This window comes from Mus pahari, chromosome X (assembly GCF_900095145.1).
Source record: "Mus pahari chromosome X, PAHARI_EIJ_v1.1, whole genome shotgun sequence".
NCBI classification, from domain to species: Eukaryota; Metazoa; Chordata; class Mammalia; order Rodentia; family Muridae; genus Mus; species Mus pahari.
This window is the reverse complement of record NC_034613.1, coordinates 109,485,319-109,496,008: the sequence shown is the minus strand read 5'-3', so window position 1 is coordinate 109,496,008 and position 10,690 is coordinate 109,485,319. Positions and strand designations below refer to the sequence as shown.

Below are 10,690 nucleotides of genomic sequence, written 5' to 3'. Positions count from 1 at the left end.
CTAAGGAATCCAGTTCAACAGCTAAACACTTCAGACCACAAAGTTAACGTTAACAGTAGGTTACATTACATCTTACAACAAACGTTCTATCAACCTCTTGAGTTAAACCTATAGTATCACAGTATCACATGTAGAAATTTTATCTTCCCCTTAGTTTTCATGCCACACAGATGTTTTAAATGTTAACAAAAATAAACACCATGGGAAATATATTATCAGAAGGAACGAAGGTAAGCAAACACATAGTTCCGGTGAAGCTTAGTCTACTTCTTCCATGCGTGATCTGTTGTCATCTCCTTCCAGGGGAGGCATTTCTTCAGTTACAGCAGCACTGGCATCATCCATAGTAGGATCATCCTCATCAATACCTAGACCACACTTGATCATTCTGTAGATCCTGTTAGCATGGGTCTGGGGATCTTCCAGACTGAAGCCAGAAGACAGGAGTGCAGTTTCATACAGCAAGATGACCAGATCCTTCACGGATTTGTCATTCTTGTCAGCCTCTGCCTTTTGTCTTAAGGTTTCAATAATGGAGTGATCAGGATTTATCTCCAGGTGTTTCTTTGCTGCCATGTAACCCATTGTTGAGTTGTCTCTAAGGGCTTGAGCTTTCATGATTCTCTCCATGTTTGCTGCCCACCCATACGTGCTTGTGACAATACAGCATGGGGATGTCACCAATCGGTTTGACACAACCAACTTTTCAACCTTCTTCTCCAAAATATCTTTCATAATTTTGCAGAGGTTCTCAAATTTTGTCTTTTTCTCTTCCTGTTTCTTCTTTTCCTCTTCATCATCTGGACATTCCAGTCCTTCTTTGGTAACAGACACCAAGGTCTTGCCCTCAAATTCCTTCAGCTGTTGCACACAATACTCATCAGTGGGCTCAATCATATAAATTACTTCTAAGCCATGCTTTCAGAGACGTTCCACGAAGGCTGAGTTAGCAACCTGGTCCTTGGTTTCACCTGTGATAAAATAGATGTGCTTCTGGTTTTCCTTCATTCTGGTGCAGTAGTCCTTCAGAGAAACCATCTCATCCCCAGAAGCAGATGTGTAGTACCGCAACAGCTCTGAAAGCTTCTTCCAATTCTGAGAGTCTTCGGGAATTCCAAGCTTTATATTTTTTGAGAACTGCTCATAAAACTTTTTGTAGTTCTCTTTATCTTCTGCTAGTTCAGTAAATAGTTCTAAGCATTTCTTGACCAAATTCTTTCTGATAACTTTCACAATTTTGCTTTGTTGCAGCATTTCACAGGAAATATTTAGAGGGAGATACTCAGAATCCACTACCCCTCGAATGAAATTCAGATACTCAGGGATTAATTCCTCACAGTTATCCATGATAAAAACTCTGCGAACATACAACTTGATGTTGTTCTTTTTCTTTCTGTTTTCAAAAAGATCAAAAGGAACGCTTCTTGGGACAAAAAGAAGGGCCCGGAATTCTAATTGTCCTTCAACAGAAAAATGCTTTACTGCCAAATGTTCTTCCCAATCGTTGGTTAAGCTCTTGTAGAACTCTCCATATTCTTCATTAGTAATGTCATCAGGATTTCTGGTCCAAATTGGCTTTATTTTGTTTAGTTCTTCTTGATCAATGTACTCTTCCTTTATTTTCTTCTTTTTCTTCTTGTCACCATCCTTCTTCTCTTCTTCTTCTTCATCAGAACCAACATCTTCTATTTCAGGTTTGTCATCAGACTCCTTTTCCTCTTTTTCTTTCTCTTTCTCTTTCTCTCCCTTTTCTTCAGCCTCATCATCACTGACTTCCTTATCTGGTTCCTTCTCCACAAAGAGAGTAATGGGATAGCCAATAAACTGAGAATGCTTCTTCACAATCTTCTTTACTCTCCTCTCCTCCAAATACTCAGTTTGGTCTTCTTTCAGGTGCAAGATAACCTTTGTTCCACGACCCATTGGTTCTCCTGTGTCAGTCCTGACTGTGAAGGACCCCCCCCCCCAGCTGAGGACTCCCAGGCGTACTGCTCATCATCGTTATGCTTCGTGATGACAGTCACTTTCTCAGCAACCAAATACGCAGAGTAAAAACCAACGCCAAACTGGCCAATCATAGAGATGTCTGCAACAGCCTGCAAAGCCTCCATGAAGGCTTTGGTGCCCGACTTAGCAATAGTGCCAAGGTTATTGATCAAGTCGGCCTTGGTCATTCCAATTCCAGTATCCACAATCGTCAGGGTTTGATCCTGTTTGTTGGGAATGAGATTGATGTGCAGCTCCTTCCCAGAGTCCAGTTTACTAGGGTCCATCAAGCTCTCTTATCTGATTTTATCCAGAGCATCCGAGGAATTGGCGATGAGCTCCCTCAGAAAGATCTCTTTGTTCGAGTAAAAGGTATTGATGATCAAGGACATTAACTGNGCAATTTCTGCCTGAAAGGCAAAGGTCTCGACCTCCTCCTCCTCCATTGGCTGGTCTTGGGTCTGGGTTTCCTCAGGCATCGTGGCTGAATGAGCACGCAAGAGACTTGACATTCCGCACCAGGACACTGAAGCAACTCAAGAGTTTTTTTTTTTTTTTCTTCTTTTTTTTAACTTTTGTTTTAGATTTATTTTTTAAAAATTTTTTCTACTAAAAATTCATCTAAATACTGAGTTTTGGATTATATTTTACAAACACCAAGATATTAAGGCTGATTTTTATTTGTTTCTTATTAAACAAAAATAGGGTAACACTTATGAATTTGCAAACCTTAGGTACAACTAAACTAAAAAAAGATCCCAGTTCCCTAGTATTTGAGACATAACAGAATATTTATCAATCCTGGATAAGTGAGGAGACTCTATGTCTGAGTATCTTTGCCAAGTGTTCAGTATTCTGTGCTTTCTAGACTGGAACACATTTGCCTGGACTAAAATGCCACTTCATCGGGGATTCTTTCCTGAACTTTTAAAGGAGAATTAGTGATTGTCTTCTGTGGAATTCTATAAAAGTTTATTCCTATCGTAGTGTAACAATTAATAAACTACATTATCATTACTTCAGATATCTGGTTCTCCAATCTGTTGCATGAGCATTTGAAGATATCATCCATTACTCGACCATCTTTATATCACTAGAAATGAATTTAGGATATTTAAGTAATGAAAATAATGCTTACTGAATAGAAGGTTTTATATTGTGAAATGAAAACTACTTTGATTTGTAATAAAGGATTATAACTAGTATTATTTAATTGTATATGCATGTATGGGTGTGTGCACATATGAGATGTATATGATGGCAGTGAGTGGGTGACTGGGTGTGCACAAAATGGTAGATTTGTAGAGGGCAGAGGCTTCTGATTCCCCTGGATTTGGAGCTGTAGGCAGTTATGAGCCACCCAAAGGACATGCTGGAAACAAAGGACAGGTCCTCCACAGAACAAAATATTTCCACCATGTACTAAGCCACTACTCTAGTTTTCAAGATTTCTTAGATAGAAGTTGAAATTATAGTTTAACAAAGTTTCAAAACAAGTCCTTTGCAGCAACTGGACTCCAGCACTTGTATGGATGATTAAGATACATCTACAATATATCAAGCATTAATTGATATGTGAATTTGTTGCTGTTTTTTTTTAATTTCCATCTTTTGTAGGAAACCTAATCTAGCATTTGACTTTCCCTTGTAAATCCATTATTAGTGGTAGATGGTAGATGTACAGTGACAAATGTTCTAGTGTGAAGCCATGCTGCATGACAAGCAGAGTTTCTGTTAGTGCAGGTAGGCAGTTTATACTCAAAAGTTCATTAAAAAGATGCCTACACTGAATTTCTATGGTACCTGAATCACAAGATTTAACAACTCTGGCCAGGGAGATTATATAATTAAGAATTAAAATCTCAATATTTTAATCAGGGATTCATATCACCTTAATTATATGAAAGATAGTCAGAAAGGGAAAATGATCTCCTATAGAAACTTCAAGCCTTCAATAGATTTTAAAAAATTAACAAAAGACTTGTTATATTCACATTTTTCTACACATTACATAAGACTAGATTAAAAATAGTTTCTTAAGAATGTATAACTTCTGAAGTTATTTGGCAGGAAAGGCTGCAGAATTTCAAATCCACAACCATATGTAGGCTTACAAATGTGCTCTTAGGGTCCTGCAACCATAGTCTAAACTGATGCCCTCAAGAAAATAATTTTACAAATCTAATAATCATGTTATCTCCTTAATTCCATTTGACTGCAAATATATATCACCTTATCCTAGATTATTAACTTAGAATTCAAAAAAGAATTTAGCTAACTATACTTAATGTACAGGTATTCCATGGCACCATAAAAATAAGCTACAAAGAAATGACAGGTTTTACAAAGATAAGACAAATCAAAGGACAAAGAAATACCAAAACTCCTAAATCAAATGGACATAATAAATAGGATCCTCAGGCAATGATCTAGTTTAATGTAACATTCAAAGAGCATAACAAAGTTCGTTTGTACCCTTAAGCTAAGTGAATTTCCAACACATTTTCATAAACTCCAATGATGACCCCAATTTCACTGTTAGTGGTAAGATTATTTCCTTTCTTGAGATGGTTTTAAATATTCAAATAACTGAACAAAAATAGGTTTGTTTCAATTATTGGTGAGTACTTGAGGTCAAGTAGATTGGTTAATTCCCAATAAAATTCCTTGAACATACTCTCCAATTTTGCTATTGTTGAAGAAGACAAGTGAGACTACATAATCAGTCATTAAACATGCATCAATAAAAGAAAAGACATTTCAAAATTGTGGCAATAACGGGAAACGATGAATGGAAAAGAAGCATTGGACTAAGTCACACTGAGTTTGGATATTCCAGGAAAATGTTTCAAACATCAAGCATTTAAAAATCACTATCACAATGAAAGGGGAAAAACACCATTATTTTCAATGTTCACTTCAGAAAAATAAATTATTAATAAAGGAGAAATTTGTACAGAATATATCTAGAACAAAACAAATTAAAAGTATATTTGTTTTCCTAAACAGATAAAGCACTGATAACAGAATAAAAACATCAAATACTATCATGCTATGAAGTTCAAGCTCAGGCCTCATGTCTTAGCAACCTAATGAGTAATGTAATCTGGCAAGCTAATCTAATGCAGTTAGGGAAGAAAGGGCATGGACCCTACCATGAACTTCAGTGGAAATTGCAGCAATTCTAATGAACATAAAAGCCAGAGAGCTCTCTGTGCAGTGCTTTTCATATACAACGTGCTCAATTACTAGCTCTTGTCATATAGAAAGAATGTGAACTTCACGTTTGTTGCTGTGGATCACCCTATGCCTATTTGCATTAAGATCAGTTATCATGCTTATGAGAGGATCAGGAAGGAAAATAAACACAAACAATTTCAGAAAAATAAAGCAGAATAATGAATTCACTGAACAAATGGTATTTCTCAATTACAAACTACTTACAAAAATATAGAAACACCACTTAGAAGAAATGCCATAAAATTCTGAAGATGTTAATGTTGAGAATAAAAAATTAAACATAAAGTAATTTAAGATGTTTGACTACTTATTGTTTTCTCTGATGAATTAGTTTTTTGAATAGCTATAATGTGACAAAGTAGATAAAGATCCAGATTTCTCACTAAAACTCTTTGTCTAATTCATTTTAATATTTTCAATTCTTATTTATTTGAATTAATGAAGTAAGTCAATTATATATTAACATAACTGATAATGATTAAAAGGCAAATCAGCAGTTTTACATCTCTTGGTACAAGTATTTCTAAAATGTTGTTATATATTATAATTAAATAAATACATATAATTTTATAAGTTATATAAAATTAAAAGTTCTAATATATATTAAATGTGTCTATAAGATTAAATTAGAATGCATTTGTGTTGCTATAAAGTAATATAATAGTTCTAAAAATAGTGGAATGTGTCAAGGATAGCATAAGGTGATTATTCCTGAAAAATCTGGAAGTAAACAAAACACCAAAATATTATGTGATGGAAAGATGGCTCAATGATCAAATCTGAGAACGAACCTTTTTGTTTCTTGTTTTTTGTTTGTTTGTTCGTTTGTTTGTTTTTTGAGACAGGCTTTCTCTGTATAGCCCTGGCTCTCCTGGAAGCCCTGGCTGTACTGGAACTCACTCTGTAGACCAGACTGGCCTCAAACTCAGAAATTCGCCTGCATCTGCCTCCCAAGTGCTAGGATTAAAGGCGTGTGCCACCACACCCAGTGAGAACTACACTTGCATAGGACCAGCATTCTATTTCTAGAAGGCATGCGAGTTAGCTCACAACCATGTATAAATCTACCTGCAAGGGAATCAACATATCTAAACTCTATAGACGCTGGAAGGATATGTGTATATTTACCAGTCCTTACACAAAAATAAAATAAAATGTTTTCAAAAGATTTTTTTCAATACTGAATAATAATGATGAATAATAAAATCAGAAAATAATAATTTACACAACCACACTGGTGATACTAGACTTGATATATATATGGACATATATATATATGGATATGTATATATGGATATATATAGGATCTCACTAAAGTGTTGGCAGTGATGAGTATACTACCAACTATTTTTTTCTTTTTTTTAATGAACATGTTATTTTTTTCCTTTTTAAATATTATATATTTACTTACATTTCAAATGTTATCCCCTTTCCTGGTTTCCCCTCCGAAAATCGCCTATCCCCTCCCCCCTCCCCCTGCTCCCCAACCCATCCACCCCCATTCCTTGTCCTGGCATTCCCCTATACTGGGGCATAGAACCTTCACAGGACATAGGGCCACTCCTCCCATTGATGACCAACTAGGACATCCTCTGCTACATATACAGCTAGAGTCACAAGTTCCACAAGTTCCACCATGCACACACACATTTCTTAAAAATACAACATCAGAAAGGATAAGCTATTGGAATAGGGATAATTTCACAGTAAAGGAGTTTGAAGAAGAACTTGAGTTGGTGAAAGAAACTAAAAAGGAAAGATATAGAATAGGAATAATTGAATTTTAGGTGACTTTGGTTAAAAACAGCATATGCTGGTGTAGTTTTAATTGTTTATATTTTCTATTCTTATATTTGAAATTATCTATAAATGAAAACATATAAGCAAGTGTTATATATATATATATATATATATATATATATATATATATATAATATTTTGATTCTTCTAAATGAAAAGCTAGGATACAAGTTCCCTAAAAATGCTTCAAATTTCATTTTCTTGAAATCACAAAACAAAGTCAGAAGATTCATTAAAAACTATCTGGTACATCAGTGTAAATTTATAAAACAGAGATTGCTCAGTCAAGAAAAATCGAAAAGTAACAGACAAGGACACTTCTATTGTTTGCTATATACCAAAAGGCAATACTTGGTTAATTTAAATCAGTTTGAAATGTTTTAGGTAAATCCTTTATGTTTTATACCTATAAAACAAAACAGAAAAAGCATTTTATAGTATGACTATCATTTGATTAAAATATGTATTAAAGACAGCATGCAATTATATGTCATATAATATAGTTATTATGTAAGGGATTGTGGGTAAATCCAATTTATTGAGCTAGAAAACATATTATTATTGTAGTTAACCATTATTTTCATATCACTTAATGTGTCTTCATTAAATATACCACCCGAATTAGATAAATACAATGGAAATCATCACCATTGCCCTACTTCTAGGAAAAAAAAAAACCTGATATTTAATTACTCATTTGTTTATATGGTAACTGGGTATGAATTGCTTAATTTTCACAATTTTCTTGTGAAGTAATTGATTTAGGATAGCATAATTCACCTGAATCCACTTATCCATTTTAATGACAAATGTCTTCCCTTACTGAAGAACTAAGCAGCGGATTCAATCTTTCCCTATGACTTTATAGAACAAAGACAAAACTCTCTCCATTCATTCTTGACTTAATTTTTGTCTTTTTTGTAAAATAACACCTTAATTCACCACAATTTATTTCACAGTTGCTAAGCATCTAACTCTGATCTTCTTAAAATCATCAGCGATCTCAATATTTTGTCAACAGCATGGATGTTTGCCCATATCCTCACCTAACCATTTTATTCATAAGAATTTTATTCATAAGACCAAACCAATTTCCTTGTAACATCTTATTCTGCTTTTATGGGACAACACTATCCTTATTTGTGTAGCTATAGCTTCCTTAATTTTCTATACTTGATATCCATGCTTTTCTTTTTAGAGAACTAGTAACATACATGATTATGTATATCTCTAGCACTCCCACCCTTCCTCCAACTCCTGCACATTTTCTTAATATCTGAAATTTACGACTTCTGACTTATTATTACATGTGCATATTTAGCTGTGTGTATGACATCCATGTGTATACACACACACACACACACACACACCTATAAACAATGTACCGAGCATTACTTATATATACATATGTCCAGGTATGATCACCTGTGATTGCACAGTCTTGTGAGCACTCATTCTGGCAGGAAGATGGTTCTCCCTCTCTCAGCAGGTATCAACCACTTCTCCTACTTCATCTAGGGGTAGGACCATGTGGAACTTTTTCCATCCAAGTTGGAATGTCAATTAGTGGTGTTATTATGCTAGTCTTGGTGAAGCAAGCACAGTGTGGAGAGTTCACATGTAAATTTTCCCTATGTAGCAGGTGGCATTCTGGTCGTCCACGTCTTACCCTCTTTTCTACCCAGTCTTCTTTGATGTTTTCTGAGCTTCACATGTAAAGGATTCATTAGGGATAAATTGATTGGGCTTAGGCAATCCACAGATATTCTCTGCATCTTCATTGTCTTTAATTGGCAAAAGGCCCCAGGACCTTTTTCTACACTTCCATTCCCTCTCCATTCAAAATATTATACAGGGTGAATTCATACAGACACATTTTATGTGGCATCCTTTTGTCAGTGGTCTGTAATTAAGCCTCTTTAATTCTTACAACTTGATACAAGTTTCCTTGATGCTCCAATGTGGTGTCTGTGTAACAATGATCACAAAAAGGGCCCGATCATGACTGCCCTCTGAAAGACCTTATAAAGTTTTTAGAGCTTGATCAGTATGATTGACTTGCTCTCATTCTCTCTCTCTCTCTCTCTCTCTCTCTCTCTCTCTCTCTCTCTCTCTCTCTCCCCCTCTCTCCTGCCCTGGGACCCACTGATTATCCCTGCAGGTTGGTTGGGGAAAACTGGTGCCCAGCGTGGGGCTCTGGGTTTTGGGGTCTGAGACCACTCTTCTCATTGAGCCGCCACTTCACCAAGAAGTGAGTGAAGGCTCGCACTGAACCGCCACTTCATCAAGGAGTGAAGGTTCGCACTGAGTCGCTGCTTCATCAAGAGATGAGTGAAGACTCACATTGAGCCGCCTGTTTGTCAAAATTTGAGTGAAGGCTCGTATGGAACCGCCACCTATTCAGGAAGTGAGTGAAAGTTCGCACTGGATCATCAGTTCGTTAGGAAGTTGAGTGAAGATTTGCACAGAGATTGCCACAGTGTCATCCATACTGTGAGACAGATACAAGAAAAGTAGGAAGAGTGGCTAGACTATGGGACAAGCATTAAGTAAATATGAATTGTTTTTAAAGGGATCTCAAGGAATCCCTCAAGACACGAGGAATATGGGTTAAGAAATTTGTTCACAGCCAAGAGCTGCTCCAGGTGGGATGAATAGGGTTTAAAATAATATAAAATAAATAAAAAGAGTAAAAAACAAAACTACAAAAACAAAATAACCAGTGTTAGAAAATGTTGTTCTTAATTCCCAGAAGTAGGAATGGTCAATATATAAATGAAAGAATTTGACAAGTTGAGGAGTAATTAGGAAAGTTAGAAAAGCAGGGCACTAGGGAGCAACTATCAGTAGCTACCACTGGGCCTCCCCTCCCTTCTCTGGCAGAATTCCCAGAATAAAGAGATAAAGAATTAGACTTTAAACATGAGAGAGAGAAAGAGAGAGAATAAGTTTCAGAAAAGCAGTTATTTCCTGTTCAGGACCTTTTAGCAAAAGAGAGGAAAAATAGAAATAAGCTATTTCAGAGCTCTCCTGGGGACAGGAGGAAATCGGGAGAAGTCCTGCTTCCTCTTGGGCTCCTATGGAGATATCCTTAGTTCTGGTTAGGATATCTAGGTCCCTTTGAGACATCAAGTTCTATTCCCTCTCTGTCTATTCTCTGCCCTTGATGTACCAATTTGTCTATATGTCTGTCAAATTATGTTTGGTTTTGTTTTGTTGTTTGAATGAATGTTGTTTTGTGTTTCATTTTGAAAAAAAAAATGGTTGAAACTTTATCTGCTGGCGTCCATCCTTTGATTTAGTTTAACTTGTTTAAAAGGCAGTCTCAATTTGCACAGCAGAAACTGATAAGTTACACTGCACTGTGGCTAGGAGTCAAGTACAGCTGGAAAAGCCCCGCTAAAGGCTGATTATCTACACAAGCAGCTCTTAAAAGAGCCAACAGCTTTTTGATTGTAACAGAACATTAGCTTAAAATTGATAACTCAGGGTTGGAGTCTTTCTAAACAACAGGTGCTATGAGAGAACCCAGGAAAACAGGTCTTAAAAGATACTTCTAATTGGGATAATATTCTGCGTAATTATTACCCTAGGAACTAGGTTTATAAAAGATAGAATTTAAAAACACTGTCTCTTCAATGAGGTATGAAAAGCTGCACTGTCA

General features: G+C 35.8%; 1 protein-coding gene and 1 pseudogene across 2 annotated transcripts in view; both read right to left on the bottom strand.

The window, feature by feature from the left end:
- Positions 1-10,690, bottom strand: part of Diaph2 (diaphanous related formin 2) — a 696,731-nt gene that overhangs the window by 428,808 nt on the left and 257,233 nt on the right. The gene's annotated exons all lie outside the window — the stretch shown is intronic.
- LOC110314169 lies at positions 259-2,506 on the bottom strand (annotated as a pseudogene).